This window comes from Cupressus sempervirens, chromosome 3 (genome assembly GCF_028749045.1).
Source record: "Cupressus sempervirens isolate cs-2001-9-10 chromosome 3, ASM2874904v1, whole genome shotgun sequence".
In the NCBI taxonomy this organism is placed as follows: domain Eukaryota; kingdom Viridiplantae; phylum Streptophyta; class Pinopsida; order Cupressales; family Cupressaceae; genus Cupressus; species Cupressus sempervirens.
The window spans coordinates 856,939,279-856,962,214 of NC_143120.1; the positions used below are offsets into that span (position 1 = coordinate 856,939,279).

The following is a 22,936-nucleotide window of genomic DNA, read 5'->3' on the forward strand; positions in this document are numbered from 1 at the left end:
TGTGGAACAAGTATTTTCTGCCTTGCAAGACCATGGACTCTATGCTAACAAGGAAAAGTGCTCTTTTGGTATGCAGAGTATTAACTATTTGGGCTATGTTATTGATAGTGAGGGTGTTCATGTTGATCCCGAAAAGATACAAGTAATTAAAGACCAGCCTTCTCTAGTTAATCTCACTGAGTTGCATAGCTTCTTGGGGTTGGCTAACTTTTTCTCGCAGATTTGTGCTTGGGTTTTCACATTTGTCTTGGCCTCTAAATCAGTCACCGTGAGGAGGAATGCAAGCAAAATCCAAATAAACAAGTGCTCGTCAACAAGCATTTGAGGAATTAAAACAAAGGTTATGCTCTGCACCAGTTTTATCTCTTCCTGATTTACAAGTATTTTGAAATACAAGCTGATACATCAGAATATGCCCTAGGAGCAGTCCTTATGCAACATGGACATCCAATTGCCTACCATAGTGAAACATTCTCCAATACAGTACGTAGGTATCCCACCTATGATAAGGAATTATATGCCATTGTTCAAGCTTGCAAACAATGGAAGCATTGTATTCTAGGCAAGGAAACTATCATCCATACAAATTACAAACCCCTTCAATTTTTGCAAACACAAGAAAAATTGCAGAATGATAAACATCAAGGGTGATCAACCTATCTTCAACAATTTCATCTCAACATTCATCATAAGAAGGGAAGCTCCAATAATGTAGCAGCTTGCTCGAGTAGACCCCCAATTGCAGGAATAAGTATGGTGTTAGAATCATGTGGGCACCAAACAAAAAATTGGACTCAGCTATATAAACATGATAATGAATTTTCTGATGTATATACTCAGCTTGTAGAAGGTAAACATGTGAATGATTTTTATTTGCAAAATGGAATGCTTTGTCACATTGGCCAAGTTTGTGTACCTGAGGCAGAACGCAAGAAATTAATATGGGAAGCTCACTACAACAAGGTTGTAGGGCATTTTTGAATAGGTGAAACTACTGCTATACTTCAAAGATATTTTTATTGGCTAAAAATGAAAAATGATGTGATTGCATACATTCAGGCATGTATATCATGTGCCATTACAAAGCCTGCAAATCATAAGCATGCGTTATATCGACCACTTCCCATTCCAAAAAAGCCTTGGTATTCAATTTCTATGGATTTCATATTTGGCCTTCCTACTACTAGACGAGGGCATGACTGTGTATATGTTGTAGTAGATAGATTTTCAAAAATGGCAATCTTGGTAGCTTGTAGAAAGGCAATTTCTGTAGAAGACACCACAAAGCTCTTCTTTGAGCATGTTTGGGTGAATTTTGGTCTACCAAGTAGCATTATTTCAGACATGGATAGTAGGTTTCTAAGTAAATTTTGGTCTTCATTATGGGCGATGATGGACACAAAACTAACAAAGTCCCCTACATTACATCCTTAGACAGACGGTCAAATTGAGGTTGTCAATCGCATGATCATTCAAATATTGCGTATTTATCACTCAAAACATCCTCGTACATGGGATGGAAGTCTTCCCTATGTACAACATAGCTACAACAAGGCTATTCACAGTTCAACTGGCCATAGCCCCTTTGGAGTTTGTCTTGGATATCAGCCATTGGCACCAATAAATATTTCTATTCCATCTATGCAGCCTGATTTGACACCATGCTTGGATAAGGAGAACGAAAAAGAAATGAAGTTCATTGATAGAATTCACCATTTGCAAAAATTGATTCATGAAATTTTGGAGCAGACTACTAAGAAGTATAAATCAAGGCATGATGAGCATCAAACTCCTCATAATTTTCAGGTTGGAGATAAGGTATGGTTGCATTTTCAGAAGTAGAGATTGCAAGGACCTCACAGAGAGCTTCGTCCCCTTCGTTATGGTCCATACAAGATTATCAAACAAATTGGTGAAATTGCATTTGAACTTAATTTGCCACCATTCTTGGGCATTTACCCAGTCTTCAATGTTGAACTTTTGAAGCCTTACTTTCCTCCATTACTAGACAATGCAGATGGTGTTGAGGAGACTAGTAATACATAATTAAATCCAGAAGTGGCTAATCCACTCCAAACTGATTAAGTTATAGAGAAGTCTATGAAGAACCTGAAGAACCAAACTATTTACCTATATCGTGTGGTGCAAGTAGGTCAGTTTGCATATCAGGGGAACTGGCTTACACATGAACAAATTCAGATTCCTTTTCCATACCTATTGCAGAGTGTGGATGCAATGGGGGCCCATTGCCTTTGAAGGGGGAGGAATGACCAGAACATGGTCCATGATGATCCAGAGGAGGTTGGCAAAAGCAGCAAAGGGAAAATATCAAAATCTGAGTTTTTGGTATTTTCTATGTTTTGGTAATTTGCATTTTCAAAGGCCTTTGAGGCATTTCTGGGCCCTGAAAGCTTCCAATAGGATTCCAATGGTGTAAGCGATGTACATTTTTGAGCTATGTGCAAAAAGTTATGACTTCTACAAGTAGACTTCAAATTTAAAATAAAATTTTAATAGTTTTGATATTTTATTTGGTAATAAACATTATGCAGACTGTTCATTTCTTTTCAAAGGGATGTTGCTAGCCCTTCAGATTCATGGCCCTTTAGATTTATCATACCTTGTATAAACTCGAAGTTGAATGAAATGAACCACTTTTTGGCTTGCATAATCTGTTGTCCAGAATCTTTTTATTTGCATTCGAATTAACAATACCGTGAGGATCACACTAGGTGTTGTAATCCAAAATCACAATTTGGATCAGGAAGTGACATTTTGATGACCTTAGGTGTGGATTTCATGGTACCGTCATTTATATGCTATGCCCTTATAAGTGGAGCATCGTGAATTAAAGTGCATGTTCCTTTGTCATGGGACTAAGGGTGAGGTAAGTGTTTTATGTCTGTAATCAATTGTATGATATGATCTTTTTGGATTCATCAAAGTTTGGAATATATTACTTTGTGTTTGAGATCCTTATTTGGGTTTGGCCTTTTCCTTTTTCACACTTATTATTTTTGGCCTTCACAAAATTCACTAAATGTTATAATAAGTTCTTTAACCATCGATTCGAGACTGGCATATGCTCTAATATTTTCCACAACACTATTTGTGGGTTGTTCAATTCCCTCTTCCTCTCTTGATATTTGTTTTCTTGGTAAAAAGGAAGGTTTGGGTACCTTTGTTGACGAATATCCACTATTATAGGGATTACTCTTGTTGAGATATGGTAGCTTTGGTCAGATTATAAGTGGACTCTATTTTGCACATGTATGTAAATGTATGTTTTGAATATATTCACATAGATGCACATATTATAGACTAGTCCAAGATATATGATATAACTGATGAGCAACATCATATACAATTGAGATGAATGTGGTGCATATCATTACGTGCATTCCATAAGTATTGATTGATTAAGATGTAAATCGATGTACGACTGATTTGCTAATTCATATCAATGATACATTGATTAGTTAGTATTCACTAACTAACCAGATCCATGAAGGATCGGGTTAGTTAGTGAATACTATCCAAACTAATGTCATCATGACTCTTCATAATGAATGATCATGACTGATCAGAATTGGTTCTTGGAAATGATATATATATATGCTGTCAAACAAAGGGGTATATGCATCGAAATCTATAAATGACTTATACTCCTCTACAATCATAATTTCAGCTATTCATATTATTGAAGTGTAGTTCAATATCCTTATCAGTCCTGTTTGATATCAAAGGGATATATATATATATATATATAAAGATTGGTTAGAGATCAATATACCTGCAGTCCACATTTCTACATTACTATTAAATTACAGATTAAAGGAGTTGGAAATAACATCAGAAGATTTGAAATTACAAGAGTTTATTCTGATTACATACCGACAAAGAAAGTTCAATTTATTTAACATGGTATTAGAGCCATGGTAATAACTGATCCAAAACTGAACTTAAAAAATTCAAGGAAATCTAGATTTGTTTGAAGTCGTAGTGAGTCGAGTACTATGAAAAATCAACCCCACAGCTTCCAAGAATCACCTGCATGCAAACACCTATCATAGAAAGAGAGAAGCAAAAGCTATGGAGGCAAAATTCCCAAATCCACAGATAAGACATTCTTGATGAGCAAAAAGCATAATTGCTATAATCAAAAGTGAACAAAATAAATTGCAGAGAGATCAAACCCTAACAGGTAAAACCTAGGTTGCTTGATAATAATTAATAAAAGACTTAATTATTATATGCTCAAAGTTTAGCTTAAGTAAACTAGAGATAATAAGAGACTTAATAATTAAATCAATATGATTTAATTAATAAGAAAAAACTTTATTACTCTAACACCACCCTTAAGATAAACTTAGAGAGTAGCTAAAAATCTAGAAACTACTACTGAAAGTAAATTTGGGTCTCGACAAGTTGGCAACAAAGCCTGATTGGGTACCCAAGCGCAACCAAATCTTTGAAAAAATGAGAAATAGAGAAAATCACATGGGAAAGACCTTACTCCTAAAAGAGATAGAAATAATGCTGAAAAGAACTAGGGAAGGACTGAAGAAGCCTCCAAACTAGGGAATGTCCGAGAAGATAGGAACAAAAGATGATCTTGAAGAACACCATTGAAGCATGAAGCTGCAAACACTGCTAAATTGCTGATCTGAAGAACCTCCACTGTATAGAACATGACCACGTAGAGAAGACTAAATCTGAAGAGATGATCAATTGAAGATGGAAGGTATCTTCATGGCGTCCAAAAATAGGAATGAAAGAATGTCTATATGGTAAATGATCCATCTCACTGAAATACATAGGTATATCCAGCCACTGCAATCGCCTAGTACATAGGATCAAATACTGAATACATAGCTCACTCCATCAAACCAAGAAAGCAATAGAACCAACATAACCCCCCTATAATGCTGAGAGGTAAGACATGAACATTGAAACTGAATGCAATATCTCCTGTAGAAAGAAGAACCAGGAACATTGAGAGTGCAAAAGAAGTACAAACACCTATAATGGTAGGTGTCATCGACACATAATGAGGCTAATGTCGAGGAAGGAACACTCACTTGACAAAGGAAAATGGCGAATATGGCCAACAGGAAACCCCCCAAGGCACTTTATAATATAGTGCGAGTACAAGAAAACACAAAGATGTGCAAGATCTCGAAATGCAGTAGAGTGACACTTTATCTTAGTGCGTTTGAAAAAATACTACAAAAGGATGTCAACAAAGATCAAAGAGATAAGGTTGATACAAGAAATAGTACAACCCATGAAAAATCATCTCAAGAAACAAAATCGATTTTTGGACCTGAAATGACCAAGATATTTGTTAGAATGCAAAAAAACAAAAAACTGAATGGGATGTGCGTGGAGTAGAATCTGGAAAATAGAATGTCTCAAGATATGTCTACCGGAGTGCAAAATAGAACTTTTGGCTTTGACTACATAAACTGGAAACCAAACAACATCAAAAGTCCAAATAAATTGCTCTATCACGATGGGCTCAGAATCTACTTTTTGACGATATCTCGTTTGTGAAAAATAGAGTTTGGATGAGCAAGTTACGGCCAAAAAATCACATGTAGGTCAAAAAAGAGGTGGAAGGGCATTGAAAAAAATATTGCCATCCGTGCCAAATGCATCAGGAGGCGTGCCCACTAGGACTAAAAATTACATCAAGACGCATGTCAGGTTTGTAACAAAATTATCTTGATTTGTGTCAAAAAATCACAATTTTGTGCCAAAAAATCTTGATTTCCGTCCAATTTGGGAGCAATTTTTTTTTTGCCTCAAATTTCAACTGTCCAAATTGAACCAATTTTATATGAAAATAGGGGTTTTTGGGCTCTCTAAGCTCAATGGTGAGGTTCGTTTGCGCTCAAAGTGCACTGGAAAAAGGTGACCCCCCAGATCCAATACAAAAAACTCTGAAAAATAAAACCCTCTGAAAATAAAAAACACAGATATGAAAGCCAAGCCAAACCTCTCATAAATAGAACAGGGGCATGAAGATTTGGAGCTCTAATACCATGTTGAAGTTAATGAAAAATCAACCCCACAGCTCCCAAGAGTCACCTACATTCAAACACTTGTCATAGAAAGAGAGAAGCAAAAGTTATGGAGGCTGGAATTCCCAGATTCACAGATGAGACATTCTCGATGAGCAAAAAGAGAAATTTCTATAATTAGAAGTGAATGAAATAAATTACAAAGATATCAATCCATATAAAAGGAGATCAAAACCCTAACAGGTAAAACCTAGGTTGCATGATAATAATTAATAAAACAATTAATTATTATATGCCCAAAGTTTAGCTTAAGTAAACTAGAGATAATAAGAGATTAATTAGATCAATAATCAGAAAAAACTTTATTACTCTAAAAATTGCAATTGAAGAATGGAAGAATCTTGGTGACCAATCCTTTGATTGTATCCCATATTGTCGAAAGCTTGTGCGAAATTGGGGTTTATGCAATGTCGAGTCCATCTATGTCATACTAACGTTGAGCTGCAAAAGGTTTAGTGTTGGTCGTGACAACAATGAAGATAGTTACATTTGATGGAGAGTTCGTTTGCGATAATATAGATATATACATGGAGACTGCATAAACAGACTTGGCATGTTCCTTATTGGTTTGACCAATTATATGCTGAGTAAGCTCCTTTTGTTTTGTTTGGAATGTTGCCCACTTGTGTTGTGTTTGTTTTGGCAAGGAGATGTCATCCACCACAAACTTTGGAAATACCTTCGAAAATACTACAACCTATCAAAGGCTTTTGAATCAAGTTTCTTGTATGTGTAACAATGATTTTCTCTATGAATTTGAAGTTGGCTTGTGTAGTGTATAGATGTCTTTTCTATTCTGGAAAACATTAAATTTGATCGATCTTGCAAAGCTATACTAACATATGTTCCAGATTGGAGGCAATTGACTTAGTGTTGTTGGCAATCAAGTACCATAGAACTATCGTGATTTGCAGAAATCTTGCAATAACTATGAATTTGAAGTATCGACCGCAATAGTGAAGAATGTTCTCCAAATAAATTAGATATGTGGAAGGGATCTGTGGAGATGAAAGCTGCTGCAGGTTTGACATATCGTTATCTCGTGAATATATAACTAGTGTAATGTTCCTAAGATTTTGCATAAGGCAACTTCTTTTCAGAACCTAAAGTAAATTTTTAATGAAGTAAACAACATTTCAAGGCCACGATGATACCACATTATGATGCCTGGTTTGCACGGTTTAAGTCATTACCATAGGCCTCTCAAATGTTACTATGTATGGCAAGGGTCGTGGGTAAATGCTTGAGGACAAAAGGGACTAATGGTGTTGGGTGCAAGAAGTTGCACGAGAAGAACTACGCTATGTTATTACTGGGCATTACCCGTGCATGGTAGCCGCGTGAAGAGATGTTACAGAGGAAGTTGTATTGATAGATAGCACCAAACAATAGAGAGAAGGATCTGTTGTCTCTTTCAAGTAAATTAGAGTCTCGATCGATCTCTGCAAGGAGGGTAAACTGGTTGAAGATTCTCTTAGTTTTTTTAATCATAAGGAAGCTTGGAGATGTGGGACCTATCATTGATAAAGTGGATACAAGGATATATTTGAGCTTTGACTCAGTAAAAGACGTGCTATTTGAAGAGGATGAAAGCATAATTTAAAAACAAAAAATTATTACATTTTGGATAGAGGTAAGGAGAGGAATTGCATAATAGATGAGATTTGGAGCATATTCACACACAATTTTGCAAAGGCAATGAGAAGAATTTAATATCTTCTATTCTTGAAAACACATAATACATGCTCCCTTGCACATTGTTATAGATTCATTTGCAGAATTATCGTGTAGCTCAGAGCGAAATGGCCTAAGCATGAATGGAAGTAGATGATAGTGCTAGTATTAAAGATATAATACGCAGATGTATTGACCTACAACTATCATTATTATCCATACAGAGAAATGGACCATAGTGGACATAATGAATCTAAAGGATATAAGAAGAGATACTTTAATTTGGAGATATTGTTGAAGCTCATCAGCGACATCAGATCATCATTAATCATTATAGATTTTCTCTTGTGCAACGATTCATAAACAATACCTTAGCGTAGTAGCGAAGAGTAGGCATTTGTCTATAGAAAAGATCTTCTTCAATGAAAAACACTTCTTTAATCCCTGAAATGGAAGTTGTTTCTACATATTATGAGCAAGACAGAGGAAGACGTCATCACTATTTGAATGCTTTAGTTGGAATATTTATAGCCCTATATGCAAATAAGACAAGATTATGTTGCTTAGGCACAAGAATCCCTATGATTTTCCATGTACAAACCTTACAACTATTCAAGAGATGGAGCGGAGCTCAAAGTTCAAAGAAGTGTCACTCAATTGCTTGAGTATTGGTTCATCATTTAGTGTTTGTGGGAATTACATGTAATTGTAGTATTTTTTGCCATCTAGTTGATGCAAAAAATCACATGACTTTAATCTCATGTAGGTTGTGGCTGTAGGCAAATCTACTTTATGAAGAATAAGCCAATACCCTATTAGATGGACAAATTGTTGTAGATGATGTTATTCCTCCATTGACGAGAGTTATGAGGGAAGGGACTGTCAAATGAAAACAACAAATTCATTGGCTAGTTCTATTCATTGATACAATATTTTTTTTTGGAACTATTCTTCATCTGGTCTTGTTCCTTTGAGAAACAAGAGGGTTCTCCCATTGAGAGGGAGCTTAAGTATCAGAGGGAGAGTGCAAGCTCATGTAGCAATGTGACTGCTAAAAAATCCATTGGAATCAACTTTACAAAATGGCATGAAATGAACCACCTGTAGAAGGGGAATTTCAAAGGAAGGACCTTCACTGGAACAACTTATATCAAGGATGTTGATGTGCATGGATACTCTTCTAGGAAGAGAAGAATGATGCATTAGGAATACTGTTAAGGCATCTTAATATAGTCAAGACAAAGGGATCTTCTATTGAGAGGGAGAAGACTGTGATAGAATGATCTTATGACAATAGGCCCAACTTAGTATTTGATCTAGCACCTTCAGTCGAATGTGAATCATGACAGATGATAAGAAAACTCTTGGAACATAGATATCATTATTGAGATCATGACAGATTGAGTAACTAGAGGATCTACTTCAGTTAACATTAGAGGATCTTGGACATTTTGTTTCAGAGGGAAGTTGATCATGTTGAGACAATTTCTCTACTGATTAAAGGATCAAGATTTACATGGTGAAGTTCCATGTATGTAGATTGGAAGACCTTTATGTGGATATCTAGGTCGTGATGTTCATAGATAGATGGATACTTGCCAAATCAAAAGCACTCAAGGGAACATAATGACGGATCTTGTGTGAAAGTCATTCAAGTTATAGAACGAAGACATAACTTGCTTCCATGAGGTTGAGTTGGTTGCACACAATTTTAAAAGGTGGTTTTAGTTCTTCGAGAGGAAGAATCAACATTTAGAGGGATTCTGAAAATCCATCACATGCAACCTTGGATGAGGAAGTTAGAAGGGTGATATCTAATTTAGAGGGAGTTTGACTTTTCATTAGAAGTAACCTTGATGAGGAGGTCAAAAGGTTAGTGTTTGCTTCATGGTTTCTTCTTCATGAAGGAGAAGAGCTCAAAGTGCAACCCCTTGTAATACATTCTTCTCTATGAGAAAAAAGCTTTAAGTAAAAGCCTTTATTCCACTCTCTGGAAGTAGCTATGATGGATCCAACCCTTGATATGGTTCATGGTGAATGTGATTTACAAAATACCATGACAACAACACCACGTGAGAGAATCCGTGGTAATTTCATGTAAACTTTTGATGTCATCATGTGTGTGACTCCATGACTTTAATGGGCCTGCCCCTTGTGTACATTATAGAAAGGTGACGATCTTTTTGATAATATAGACTTATATTCAACATTGTAAGTTGACGACTTTACAATGGTTACTATCACGACGATTATCATGCTGACTTGATATTCCTAGAAATGTCTTGATAGTTAATATCTTTTGGACTTGTTGATAGATATCATGCTGACTTAATATTGCTTGAGTATCAATATGTTCTTAATGAGATAATCATGGTGGATATTATGTGATGTAATATCCATGGATATGCGATGATGAGTTATGGTAGACATTATGCAACGTGATGTTAGTGCACATACCATAACCAAGATAAATGAATATCATGCTGACTTGATGTTCAATATACTCCTTGATATCATGAGTAAGGTGATATCTAAATATGTCATAGTATCTCTTGAGCATTTTGATGGATATCATAAGACACGATACCTATTACAGATCATTATGTTCCTTATGAGATAATCATGGTGAGAGGCCATGATGTGTTATGGCAGACATCATGCAACTTGATGTCAGTGCTCATATCATAACCAGGATATCTGAATATCATGCTGACTTGATATTCAATATACTCCTTGATATCACCAGTAATGTGATATCTAAATCTGTTCATACTTAGTTAATCTTCCCTAGCTAAGAGGGAGTGTTGAGATCTGGTAGATTTGGTCAGATTATAAGTGGATTCTATTTTGCACATGGATGTGAATATATGCTACATACATGTACATATTATAGACTATTCCGAAATATATGAGATAATTGACCAGCAACATCATATACAACTGAGATGAACGAGGTGCATATCAAAATTGTGCATTCAATATGAATTGATGGACTAAGATGTAAATTGATCTATGACTGATTTGCTAATTCATATCAATGATACATTGATTAGTTAGTGAAGACTAACCAAACCAATATCATCATGACTCTTGATAGTGAATGGTCATGACCAATCAGAATTGGTTCTTGGAAATGATATATATATGCTGTCAAACAAAGGAGTATATGCATCGAAATCTATAAATGACTTATACTCCTCTACAATCACAATTTCAGGTATTCATATTATTCAAGTGCATATAAATATCCTTAATAGTTTGGTTTGATATCAAAGTGAGATTGATATATATATATTGATCAGAGATCAATATACCTGCAGTCCATATTTCTACATTACTATTAAATTGCAGATTAAAAAGAAGTTGGAAATAGCATCAGAAGATTTAAAATTACAAGAGTTTATTGTGATTACATACCAACAAAGAAAGTTCAACTTATTTAACAACTCTTTAAACTGTTGATTGATTTTCCCATGCTTTGTAGTTATGAGTAGTACTTGGTTTGTCTCATTCGCTTGTTCCATAAAAGCTCTCATTTCATTTGCTAATTGGGCATTCATATTGTTTTTATTCCCTTTCCTTTGGTAGGTTTGCATATACGATCCTAATAGGATGGCAGGATTATGCTCTGATACCACTTGTGATGAACCTTTTTGGCTTATTTTTCTATAATGTATTATAGATGTAGACTTTGAGAAAAGTGTTACCAAAGATATGTTTAACGTTAATTGCTTGATAGAAATCCTTATCCTCTAGAGACTTTATTTGTTATTTAGTTCCTTTTCCTCCATACACCTCCTTATTAATATTTATGCTAGTGTTTGCTAGTGAGTTCACTCTTATTATTTCTTACGTTTGATCTCCAGTTTTGATTTCTTTTACTTTATTTTCTTATTTCAGTACTCTCCTAACCCAAAAGACACCTTAAGTCAATGATTGAATAACTTTGGCCAATACACATTTAATTTCATCTTATATTTATCATTTTAAGGTATATATATATAAATGGACAATTTTACTTTATTTCCTTATACCATCATCTAATGTCCCTTTACCTTTGGTGGTTGCGTATAATATATGTCCCCCTTATATAGTGTGTTCCGTTGTAATTTTTGTTTTATATCCTTTTATCCCCGATCACCTCATTTCCTTATCCTCTTCACCCCATTCATTATCTTATAATATTGTTCTTTATTGTCTTATCCCCTTCTTACCTCAATTCAGCAATATTCTTTGTCGCCTCTTACTTCACCACTACCTTATTCACTTCTTTTTCATTTCATGTCCTCCAATCACTTTTGGCTGCTCCATTTTATATATTGATGGGGGAAGGGGTGGGCAATGTTTAAAGCCATGCCCGTTCTCATGGGGCCCCCGACCCAAAGGGTGGCGCCCATTAGCTTTTTTTTTTTCTGTTTTATATTAGGATATCTATACATATGTACATATATACATATATATACATATGTACATATATACATATATACATATGTACATATTTGTATATATATATATATATATATATGTATATATATGTATGTACGTATGTATGTATATATGTTGATTAATTATATTAATCTATTTATTATTGATAATATTTGAAATATGGATTGTTATTTTAATTGATATAAATATTTTGATTACTTGTATATACTTGATTATTAATATATTAAAATGTATTAAGATATAATGTGTATTTTACCTTATGTGTTTTTTTATTCATATATTTGTTAATGAACATATTGACTAATAATTTTATATTAATAGTGCTTTGAGCAATTTCTTTAATTTATATTATCATTCCTAAATTTTTTAATTATTTAAATCTTATTTCGTATTGGGGATATCACAGCCTATGTGCTCTTTTTTGTGCCACATCAGGCATGTACTTTCACTATTAGGGTATATTGCAGCCCAATTCCTACCTTTTGATAGTCTTTTGTTTCGATTAATCATAAAACAAAATCTTACTGGCAAATTAAACATGTTATTCTAGCTTGAAGATTAGTTCCTAGACATAGATATACTAAATGTTACTTGTCTTTCTCATTGTAGCAATTGAGTTTGAGTGCTTGAAGTATGATATTCTACTTAAACATCTCTAATTTTGGCAAAAACTGCAAGGTGATAGTGTTTTAGGAACTCCACTGGCTTAAAAAAGTAACAGGTTCATGGATGAATAGGCATGGCAGGCAATTTCTGAGTAAACAATAATGGAACTTACATGTAGCTACATAAATTCTTATGTTCAGTACATGTTGAACACATTAGTTTAACACACCATATGGTGATAAATAATAATTAAAATACCATTTTTCTGTTGATATTAATGTATATCATTAGTGTGAGTAAGAGGTTGGTATTAATTCTTGGATTGAAATATTGGAGACAAATAAAAGTTTACGGTGCATCTTACTATAGTTTTAGACAAATGTTTAGATGTGATATTATTGTTCTCAACTTCATTCAATTTTTGCCAACAACAGATTTTTGGTATCTTTGCCCAACTCAATGCCAATACCTATATGCATATACATGAAAGTGGCCCTTAAGGTTAGTGTCATCGCTAGATTCAAACCTAAACCTCAAGGGTTCATTTGTGATGACGTTGCCTATATCTCTCCTGTGATATAGCTGATGCTATGAAGTTCATACGCCAACGTTAGAGGGAGATCAGTCTCTCCTCTTGTATGAGATCTTCTAATAGTATAAGCTTTCAAATTTAGTCCAATTTTAATAGATTGATAATTTACCATCAAGTGTTAGTCCTGTAGTACACAATAATGTACAAACAAACAATTTCATATAAGGGTTTTGTTGATGTCAGTTTTTTCCACTACAATATGCATAATCAAATACCCAATGTTTTGAGATGAAACATCAACTACTCAATCCTCTCTTTATATAAGGTCATCTCTCATGTTAAGCTTGCAAAGTAAGATCATGAAATGACATCAATGTTCCTTCATCTGTGGATACTAAGTGAAATAATCTGATTTGCCAGTAATCACTTGGGAACTTACGCTTGTGCATTCAAAAGATTTCAACTTTTTGCACTGCTACTCACAATGTGCAATGAAAATATAGTTTTGATTTTCTAACCTAAACTTAAACTTGCTAACTCCAACTACTTTTACTCCTAACTATGTATGCAAGGAATCATAAATGGACTTGGATTCTACTAGATGTAGCTTAATCAACGACTCCACGCACCTAGTGCAAGTTTCTAAGGAATACTCAAATGGTTTTCAAATCAGTATCTCGTCTTGAATCCCATCAAATGGATGCAAACTGAAGGTTTAATACCATTGCTAAGTACTTCCATTCATCGGCTAACCACACAAGCCACACATACAATCAACAAGAGGCTACTGGCCCAGATTTGTTTGAGTCAGGAAAGTGAGCATCCACTCTTACTTTCATTTAACTAAACTACTCAAAGAAAATTCTATTCTAACAACTTGAAATGAAATCCTATGCTAAGTGAGGAAAATGTGGACCACCATGCAATAATTCAAATTTGATTACAACAATTCACCATGCAAGACACAACAATGAAAAAGTAAAGCAAACTTAACATTAGCATAGCAATAATTTTCCAACAAGTCCTACTTTACAAATGAGAGAGGTGGGGTTTATATAGGAGCCCCAATTACAATGAATGACCAAGATTGATTTGAAATCAATGGCCTAGATTAATCCATTACAAACCTAATTAGGGCAGCCAAAATAGCCACAGAAATGAAGCACCACAAAATAAGCCAATGCAAAAATTCAAAGGCTTGAGTACCAATAGGAAGCAAGGAAGCTGATCATTATCAACTTGTATGCCTCCTTCCTCTTGCAATCTTTATCTTTCTTCTACTTTCTTATCCTTAGAATTCTTCATTGTTCTTGATTTCGTTCTCTTGGATGTCTTGACTTAGTAATATTTGAACCCTTCGTGTTTCCACCTTCACTATTTGGAATTCTTTTTTTTGTTTTTTCATCTGTGAACTCGATCCTTGGGGAAATCACTTGAACACATTGATATCTTCTTTGGTGTATTAAATCTTCCTCAATCCATTTCCTTTTATGACTTGATCAATGATCATCATCAGGATCACTCCCTTAATGGGAATTTTGTCCTTGAATTCTTTCCTGCTCTCAACCTCTGACTTGTCTCTATGCCCTTGTTCATGTTTCTATGTAACTTTGGTGTTAGAATCATCCTTGAACATTCCTTGGTGTATTTGTTTGATCCTTATGGGAAATTGATGTTAATAAGGACAATTTGATCTCCTTCTAAGCTAGTCCTTATTCTTCAAGCAGGTACTTAAGTTGACTTGCATACAGGGATACATGAATGTTCATCAATTGAATCCTTGAACTTCTCCATGGACTCCTTTAAATTTGGAGCTGTCCCATGCCCCTACTTGACAAAGGTTTGATCTTTAGATAATTCTTTAAGCTTGATCCTTGAATTTTCTCTTCTCTGTTCCATCTTTGAAGTGCATCATCTTTAATTGTTGTCTTCCTTTGATCTCGATGGCTTTTAGACTAGTCTTCTTTCATTGCTATCCTAGTTTTTGAGCTTGAACTTGTCTTTCATCTCCCTTTATTCATTTGCTTGTGACTATCCCTTCTTTTGATCTGAACATGATTCTGGGTAAGAGCTCGAAGTCAGTATGGTTTTAAGGGACTCAAACAAAATAATGAATTTCAGATTTAAAATCTCTACATTATTCTATGATTTTTTTTCCTAAACTCAGTAATTCTATCCAATGAAAGGTGTAACTAAAATAAGCATTCAGATTATAATCGTAAAGTCACAATTTGATCAATACTTAGCCATTAGAATGTAAAAATCAGACCCTAAAGACTTATGATTTTTCTGAGAACAGCTTGTAGCAACTCTGAAGACAATATAAAATCAGTCCTAACATCCCATTAAGCTCATCACAAATCATGATCCATGGATTTATATGCGTATTATGAGCTAAACTATAAACCTACCGTGGTCAAAATCTATCTTTCTTCACAATGACAAACTTAGACTCTCTGCGAACAAGTCTGAATTTACCCTCTCCAGATGAATTTAGTCCTTTATCTTGTTAATCCTCGCACAAAAATACCTCCCAAAGAGTCAGCAACAGCCCCTTTAAGATTGAGTATGTTAGTGAATCGTGAGAAATTTTCCCGAATCGCTTCTGTTTCAGACATTTTTGGATTTAAGCCTGAGGACAAATGCTGTATCAGACTCATGATGATCTCAAAATGGGCTTAGAATCACTCCAAAAGGTCTGCAATTAGATAAAATAGCGTTGGAGATCATTTAAAAGCTCTGCAGTTTTGCCAAGAAATCTATTTAATAATGGAGTTTTCAAAACTCACATCTTCAGACCCTCTTCTATGCTTGAAATTTGTCGAAAACATGTAATTTATCCCTGCAATCAATTCTCTCACAATCAAATCTTAAATGGTTGGAAGCTTATGGAATTTCTATAAATCTTTTGAAAAATCGCCCAGCTTGAGGAAAAATTCAGACTTTTGTTTCAAGACACTTACCAATCAGTCTCTTGATGCCTCCAACCAGTCCCAGAAATGAACCATCAACCTTGTCATTGATCTGTAATTACGTTTGAACAGGTTTGGGGGGCTGAAAATTTCGTTTTCTTTTCCAAGAAATTGCCCTTTACGAAGGTATTTCCAGACTTAGTCTGAAAACCCCCTGTTATCAGCGTCCCCATGCCTTGAATCTGTCCCACTAAGCTTAGAAATCTGCCCTACAATGATCTGTAAGTGTTTTGGCATGAGAACAAATCCAATATTTTTTTTCCAAAAATTGCCCCCCGCGTGGAGACTTTCAGACTTAAATCTGAAGAAACCATCATTTGCAGCCAACTCACTTCATCTTCTTAAAGTTTGTAGATAAGATAAGATAAGATAATGATATTAATGTCCAATAAAAGACCAAAAAGAGGTCTATGGGATTGAAAGATTACAACAAAGCAGGGCTGAAGCCAGCAGGAGCACACAAAGGTGTCCGAAGAAAAGCAACAACAACAAACAAAAACAAGCAACAGAAAGCACTAGGAGTCTTTCTTGGGTGAGAAGAAATCAGTCACAAAATGATACACGTGTCGATGCGTAGAGGTGCTACATTGTCTCCGACCTGTCCTAGAAGAGTGTTGCTGGTGCCTATAAGCAGAATGGGATCTGATGCATCTAGAAAAATCACTAGGCCGAATAGAGCTAGAGGGCCTTTTCACACCACGCAAGGGGGATAAAGGTGTAAAAAAGGCAGTAATGAGCTGAGTAGATGAGTGCTAGTGTGGAAGTAGAGTCTGAATCATGTTATCTCGGAGCATAGTGGCCTCACGCAGATATAGTGCAAGGCATCTCTGATCATAATAGCTGAAGAAATCATTGAGAGAGAAGCACTCTCTGAACAAACAAAAGAACCTCCCTCTGATCTCATAATAAATAGAGCATCGAAAAAGAAAGTGAGCCTCATCCTCCACCTCCCCTAAAGAACAGAACAAACAAGTCCACTCCTCCCTGTCAATATGATGATCCAATTGAGCTCGAAGACGATGGGAACCAACTCTGAAAGAACCTAAAGAGATCCACAGGGCATGAGACCAACGCCGTGAAAGATAGCTAGGTCGGGCAATAATCCCATTTGAGATCTCCAAAAAGTGTGTCACATAAAACGACATCCGTGGGCGTAATCCACTAGGAGGGTTAACCCAGGTAGTAGTAATGTAACGTCTATAAATATCAAGACGAACATGCTCATTCAACTCCTGCCGAGAAGGGAGAAGATGAGCAGGGGCATCCAAAGAAAACTGAAAAAGGGGGAGACGATCAATATCAGTCCTAATCGAACTTAGCAAAGAAGAGACTTGTGTATACCAACACTGCGCATGAGCACCAAACTCAGTAGCCGCCATGGAAACTGAAGAGCAATAAGCTAAATAGGAGTAACGATCGTGGTCTCCAACCATATCAGCAAACCCACGAAGGCGATGAAGAAACCAAACTAAGTCAAAAATGGCCGCAAGTCAGAAAGGATGAGCCCCGAACTCAGCAAGAATGATACCATGAGGAGTAGATCTATGACATCTGATAATGAGGAGTAGACTTGAACTAGTAAATCAGACTTAAAACTAATTGAGGCTTGCCCTATGTGAAACGGGGGTGGTTAAACGACATTAAATTGCATTTGAATTTTGAATAAAGCCCTGCCCTATACCTGGTGTGTGGCAATGAAGGCCTCAACATAAGGCCTAAGCATGAAATGTGTGGTCCTTAGGGGTCTCAAATTTGGGCCTCAAGTCCATTAAACCCTGCCCTATATAGAACGTTTGAGCTTAAGTGCAGATCACACCTAAATGAAACTAAACGAGCCTTCGTAAGCACGTGGTGTGTGGCCTAATTATGCCCTAAACCTATTCTAGACCAAGCCCAATCTTGGCACTCAAGGCCTAATTTGATTTTTTGACTCCTAAGCCTCAAAAGTATGGTCTCTAAATAAGATGTATGGGTCCCAAATGTGGTCTATATACCAGTCTTACGGGGAGATGCATCTCCCCCCTCGGAGACACGTCTTGGAGATGAAGATGCATCTCATAAACTTTTTGCGTCTCCGGAGACTTCATGACGAAGTCTCGTAAAGGCTCCAAGTCTCCCAATCCAAAAAGTGAAGTCTCCCCGAAGTCTCCTGATTAAAATATTAAGTTTTAGTATCTTGGCCCTCATTTAAGTCTCTTTAATTTTTTATTTAATAACTTCAAAAACATTACGGACATTTTTCATTTTTATTCCATAATTCCATAATCAAACTTTTTTTTTGATCGGTAAACAGGTGAAGCCTTTTAGATTATATTATAAATAATTCCATAACCAAACTTAACCAATGATCATTAAAAGTATTTTATTTTAATAACCTAAAGGACATTAGAAATATTTTAATTTATAATCATTATTCTTTATTTTTAGTTTTATTCCCAATCCTACTAGTGACGACGGATGTTTGTGGAAATTTGTTTGGATTTGTGGATCACAACCTTGTGGAGTAGATGAATAGTATCACCATCATACTAGATACTAGATAGATTTCTGATTTTTGTTTACAGTTCTAAGTTTTTGGTTTGCATATCAGCGCTTTAGCATCAAACTATATATTTCTGAATATAAAATATGAATATGTAATGATACTCTCAGTGATTATTAATCTGATAAGATGATGTTCATATGCGATAATCCGAAATCAGATATGACTATGAAATATGTAATGTGAATTTTGAACTATTTGACTCTATATTAATGTGACATTACTATTAGTATGTACTCTAGTCTTATAGTTTAACAGTTTTAGTATTTTGTATTTAGTAATAGACTTTTTAAACTACAAAAAAAATTGCTGTCTCCAAGCACCCCGGTCTCCTATTGGAAGATAGCTGTATTGCTACCAGTACCAGTTCTAGAGACCTCCTAGTCTCCCCGTAACTTTGCTATATACTAAGTTCAGTGCAAATGCAACCTCATCTCCTATCAAAGGTTCAGAGTTGGAAGCAATTTCAATGCAAGGGTAAATTTTATAAGCAGATGTGAGTTGAAGGCCCTTGAATGGATGCCTAATGGATCAAAAATCGATGCAATGCCAGCAAAACAAAGAAGAGCTTCCACATTTAATACAAGACATTTCAAATTCATTCAAATTTGTCTCAAATTTAACCAAGTGAGGCCAAACATTTAATTGAAATTTGCAAACACAATTGGGGGAAGAAATTCAATCCAATAGAAAGGCCCAAATTCAAAATTTGAAATAGAAAAAGGAATCAACTTAAATGAAGGCAATTAATGAATTTAATGCTGAGAATGGTTGTTTCTAAGAATTGAGTGAGGGTTATTGGTTGTTGCTAAGAATTGATTGAGGGTTATTTACAATAATGGCAATAAATCTTTATCATCTTCTATATAAACAAGGTAACTGCTACATCCTTATGGTCATTTTTAAAGCAATTGCAATAATAGGAGCTTCTGAGAAAGTTTGAACTATCAAGGGAAGACTGGATATTTCCTAATCAGTTTCATAGAGGGCCATTAACTGGAAGTGGTGAAACTCAGTAGGTAGCGCTTCTTATTTAAATTTGCAGGTTAGCATCAACTTTCACAGACATCTACCAACATATATCAGTTAATCATCAACTTCTAGGGCTGACTTTGATCATCTTCAAGAGGTCTTAGTATCCAAATTAAGCAAAATCAGTCAATTACCTCGAGTTTTATCTCTTGCAGCTTGGTGCTTGCTGTTAACAGATGTTGATCATCATTCTTAGAATTATTCAGTTCTGTAACAGGGTTTGATTTTAGAGTTTTCAGTCCCCTTTGTGGTAAAAATCTCATTAAAAATGGTGTGTAAACGGAATAGTATGTAAAGGGACCAGCGCATCTAGGAAAAGGATCTGATCAATCCCTCCATGCTGTCATGTCATGCTATGGCTTGACTAAATATCAGGACAGGTGCAAAATTACAGAGGTCTGATTTCATACAACAGCAAGTGAAAACTTTAGATTTAGTACTAATTTCATAAATAAAATCAGGGATTTGAATAAGTGTTGGTGTTGCATGTCTAGGTATGGAGAAGGGAGCTGAAACCTCAAGGTCAAGACCTGAAGCCAAGGAAAAGGAGTTACCATCAAAAGACATAGAAGAAAGACAAAGCAAGTTTGAAAAAGAAGACAAGACTTCCACCTAAGAAGGAGTGCTATCTTGGATTTCCCAAGATCAACATGAAGAACTCAATTATCACTAAAAGGAAAGAATCTAATACACCCAAGGGGAAGAGCAAGAAACTCATTCAAAGAAGATAATTCATGAGGATGAAGCAATTGATGAATATGATCCCTCACAGTTGAAGGTCTAACAATGATTTCTCATCACCAAATGAAGGGTATTTATCAAGTTTATATGATGAGATGCTGAGGTGGCAGTCATATCCTGAACCAATGAGAACGTGGCAAGTGTCCTGGTAGAAGTTCTTCACCATATTATGTCTAGAGTCGTTAAATTTGCCAAGAGAGAAATTGATTAAAAAAGAATATTCTTGGAGATGGCTTGGTGCAAATACAAGTGGCATCATCCTATTGCCCCATTTGACACTAAGTGGAATAGACCACATGGCCTTTTCTCGGATTAGCTCTTGGAAGCATTTTTTAATTTTCTTATCGGTCTACTAGTTGGTGGCTTCTTCTACTAGCTTTCTCTCCTCATTGGTCCACTTGTTATTACACCTTATCAGGTTGTTTTGCCTATTCTATTTTCTAATTGGTCCTTGAAAGGCAATGCAATTTTCTTTTGGCCCAAATGGTGGTGCCTAATTATAATTAGATAGGCATTTAATATTTGTAGCCATGGTTATGGAAACCCTAATTAGGGGGTATGTGGATTAATCTTGGCCCTTGATTTCAAATCAATCTTGACTATTCTTAATTGAGCCCCTATATAAAGGCTTTCTCATATCATTTGTAAGAGAGATATGTTGGTGTATTGTTGCCAAAGTACTACCAAAATTGTTCTATATTCATTGTTATGCTTGCATGGCAGATATATATGATCATTTTGGATTATTGCATGGTTCTTTGCATCTCTCACTTAGATTAGTATGCATTACATGTTGAATAGAAGTAGAAGTAGATGGATGGAAGATATTTTTGAATGCTGATTAGTGGTGAAGCTAGTGTCCATGCCTTTGGGTGCTTGCTGATTGTAACTAATAGTGCAAGGTTAGACTTGGCCTAAATTGCAAATGTTTAACTTTTTTTGAAGATGTTCATCTAGATTGTGCCTTCAGAGGGTTTTTGAATGAATGTTGACAATGTGAAAACTATTCCTACATCTGTAGATGATATCACCTCTTATGCCTAGTTGACATGAGAAAGCAAGGATTGGTTAGAGGCTCACCCCATCATCAACAGTATCTTACATTCTTAGAGTTAGATAGAATTCCTAAACCCTTTCTCTTTGCAATTGTGATAATTGGTATATCACATCATAAAATTGAGTGGAAGTCCATGATAAAGAAGGAACCTTGATGTTGTCTCATTTGATCATACAATTCATCTACATTGTTTAGCATATGATCAACACTATTCAAGAGAGATTGAAGATTTGGTGTTTTCTCTTGAAATACTAAGTATTCAATTTTGTGTGTTATAGTGGAACAAAAGTCACATCAACATGTAAATCTTAAGGACAATTAAAAAGAAAAGAATTTTTTCTTTAACAAAGTCAAAATAAAATGAAGGAATATTCACCTCTTTCAGGCAACAGAAGCTTGCAAAGGAGTGGGAATTAAGCTCAAGCTTCAAAAATTGATCTTCCAACTCTTTCTTATGCAACCAAACTTTGGTTCAATCACCTATGAAAACCAATTTTTTCGCTTGACCTCAAGAGAAAACAAGCTGTTTGCATAACATATGAGCAAAAAAACGAGGTCTATTATGATGACCTTTTTAGGGTTGGAACTCCAGAAAATAATTAAATTTGCAAAAAATGTCATTACCCTCAATTTTGCACCCAAATTGCTTTTTGGATGAACCACCCAGGCTCAGCCTGGACAAACTAGCCGACGTGGTGGATTGGACCCGTATGAGGACCTGGCTTGATCCAGACCTGTGCCCAGGCTGTGGACCTGTGAACCCTTCAACCTAGGACATTAGCATTAAATGATAAGGCAACATGGACCAAGTCAATAAACAGGCCAAAACAGTCTAGATTTGATTGTCTGATTTGATTTGTGTAGCAGTGGACCAAAATCAAGCTGGATCATTGTCATTTGTGAGACCAATATCATACACCTGTGCATAATTCCACGCCTCTAAAAAATACTGGTTATATCCTCTTCAAGTACCCATTACAGTTTCCAGCTACACATTTTTCGGATGATCTACTTTTTGTTTTTGGATTAATCCTCCAAGAGCTCTGTAATGCTCATATGCATGCTAAAGATTGCACCTTTCACTGTCAGGTGCCTTGCATATATTTTTCAAGCTGGTCTTTAGCACATATTTTTTCCTTACTCTAGTATTGGCTATTATGTTAATGTTCTTTGCCACTTCTTACTTTTCTTTTTGCTCCTTAAGTTTTTATCCCTTTGCCTGCATCCCCATCCAGTTCTGTGTAATTA

The 22,936-nt window shown here is 35.5% G+C and overlaps 1 protein-coding gene across 1 annotated transcript in view; it reads left to right on the top strand.

Moving 5' to 3' along the window:
* LOC149569483 (Small GTP-binding protein) overlaps positions 1 to 22,936 on the top strand; it is a 144,596-nt gene that overhangs the window by 40,830 nt on the left and 80,830 nt on the right. The gene's annotated exons all lie outside the window — the stretch shown is intronic.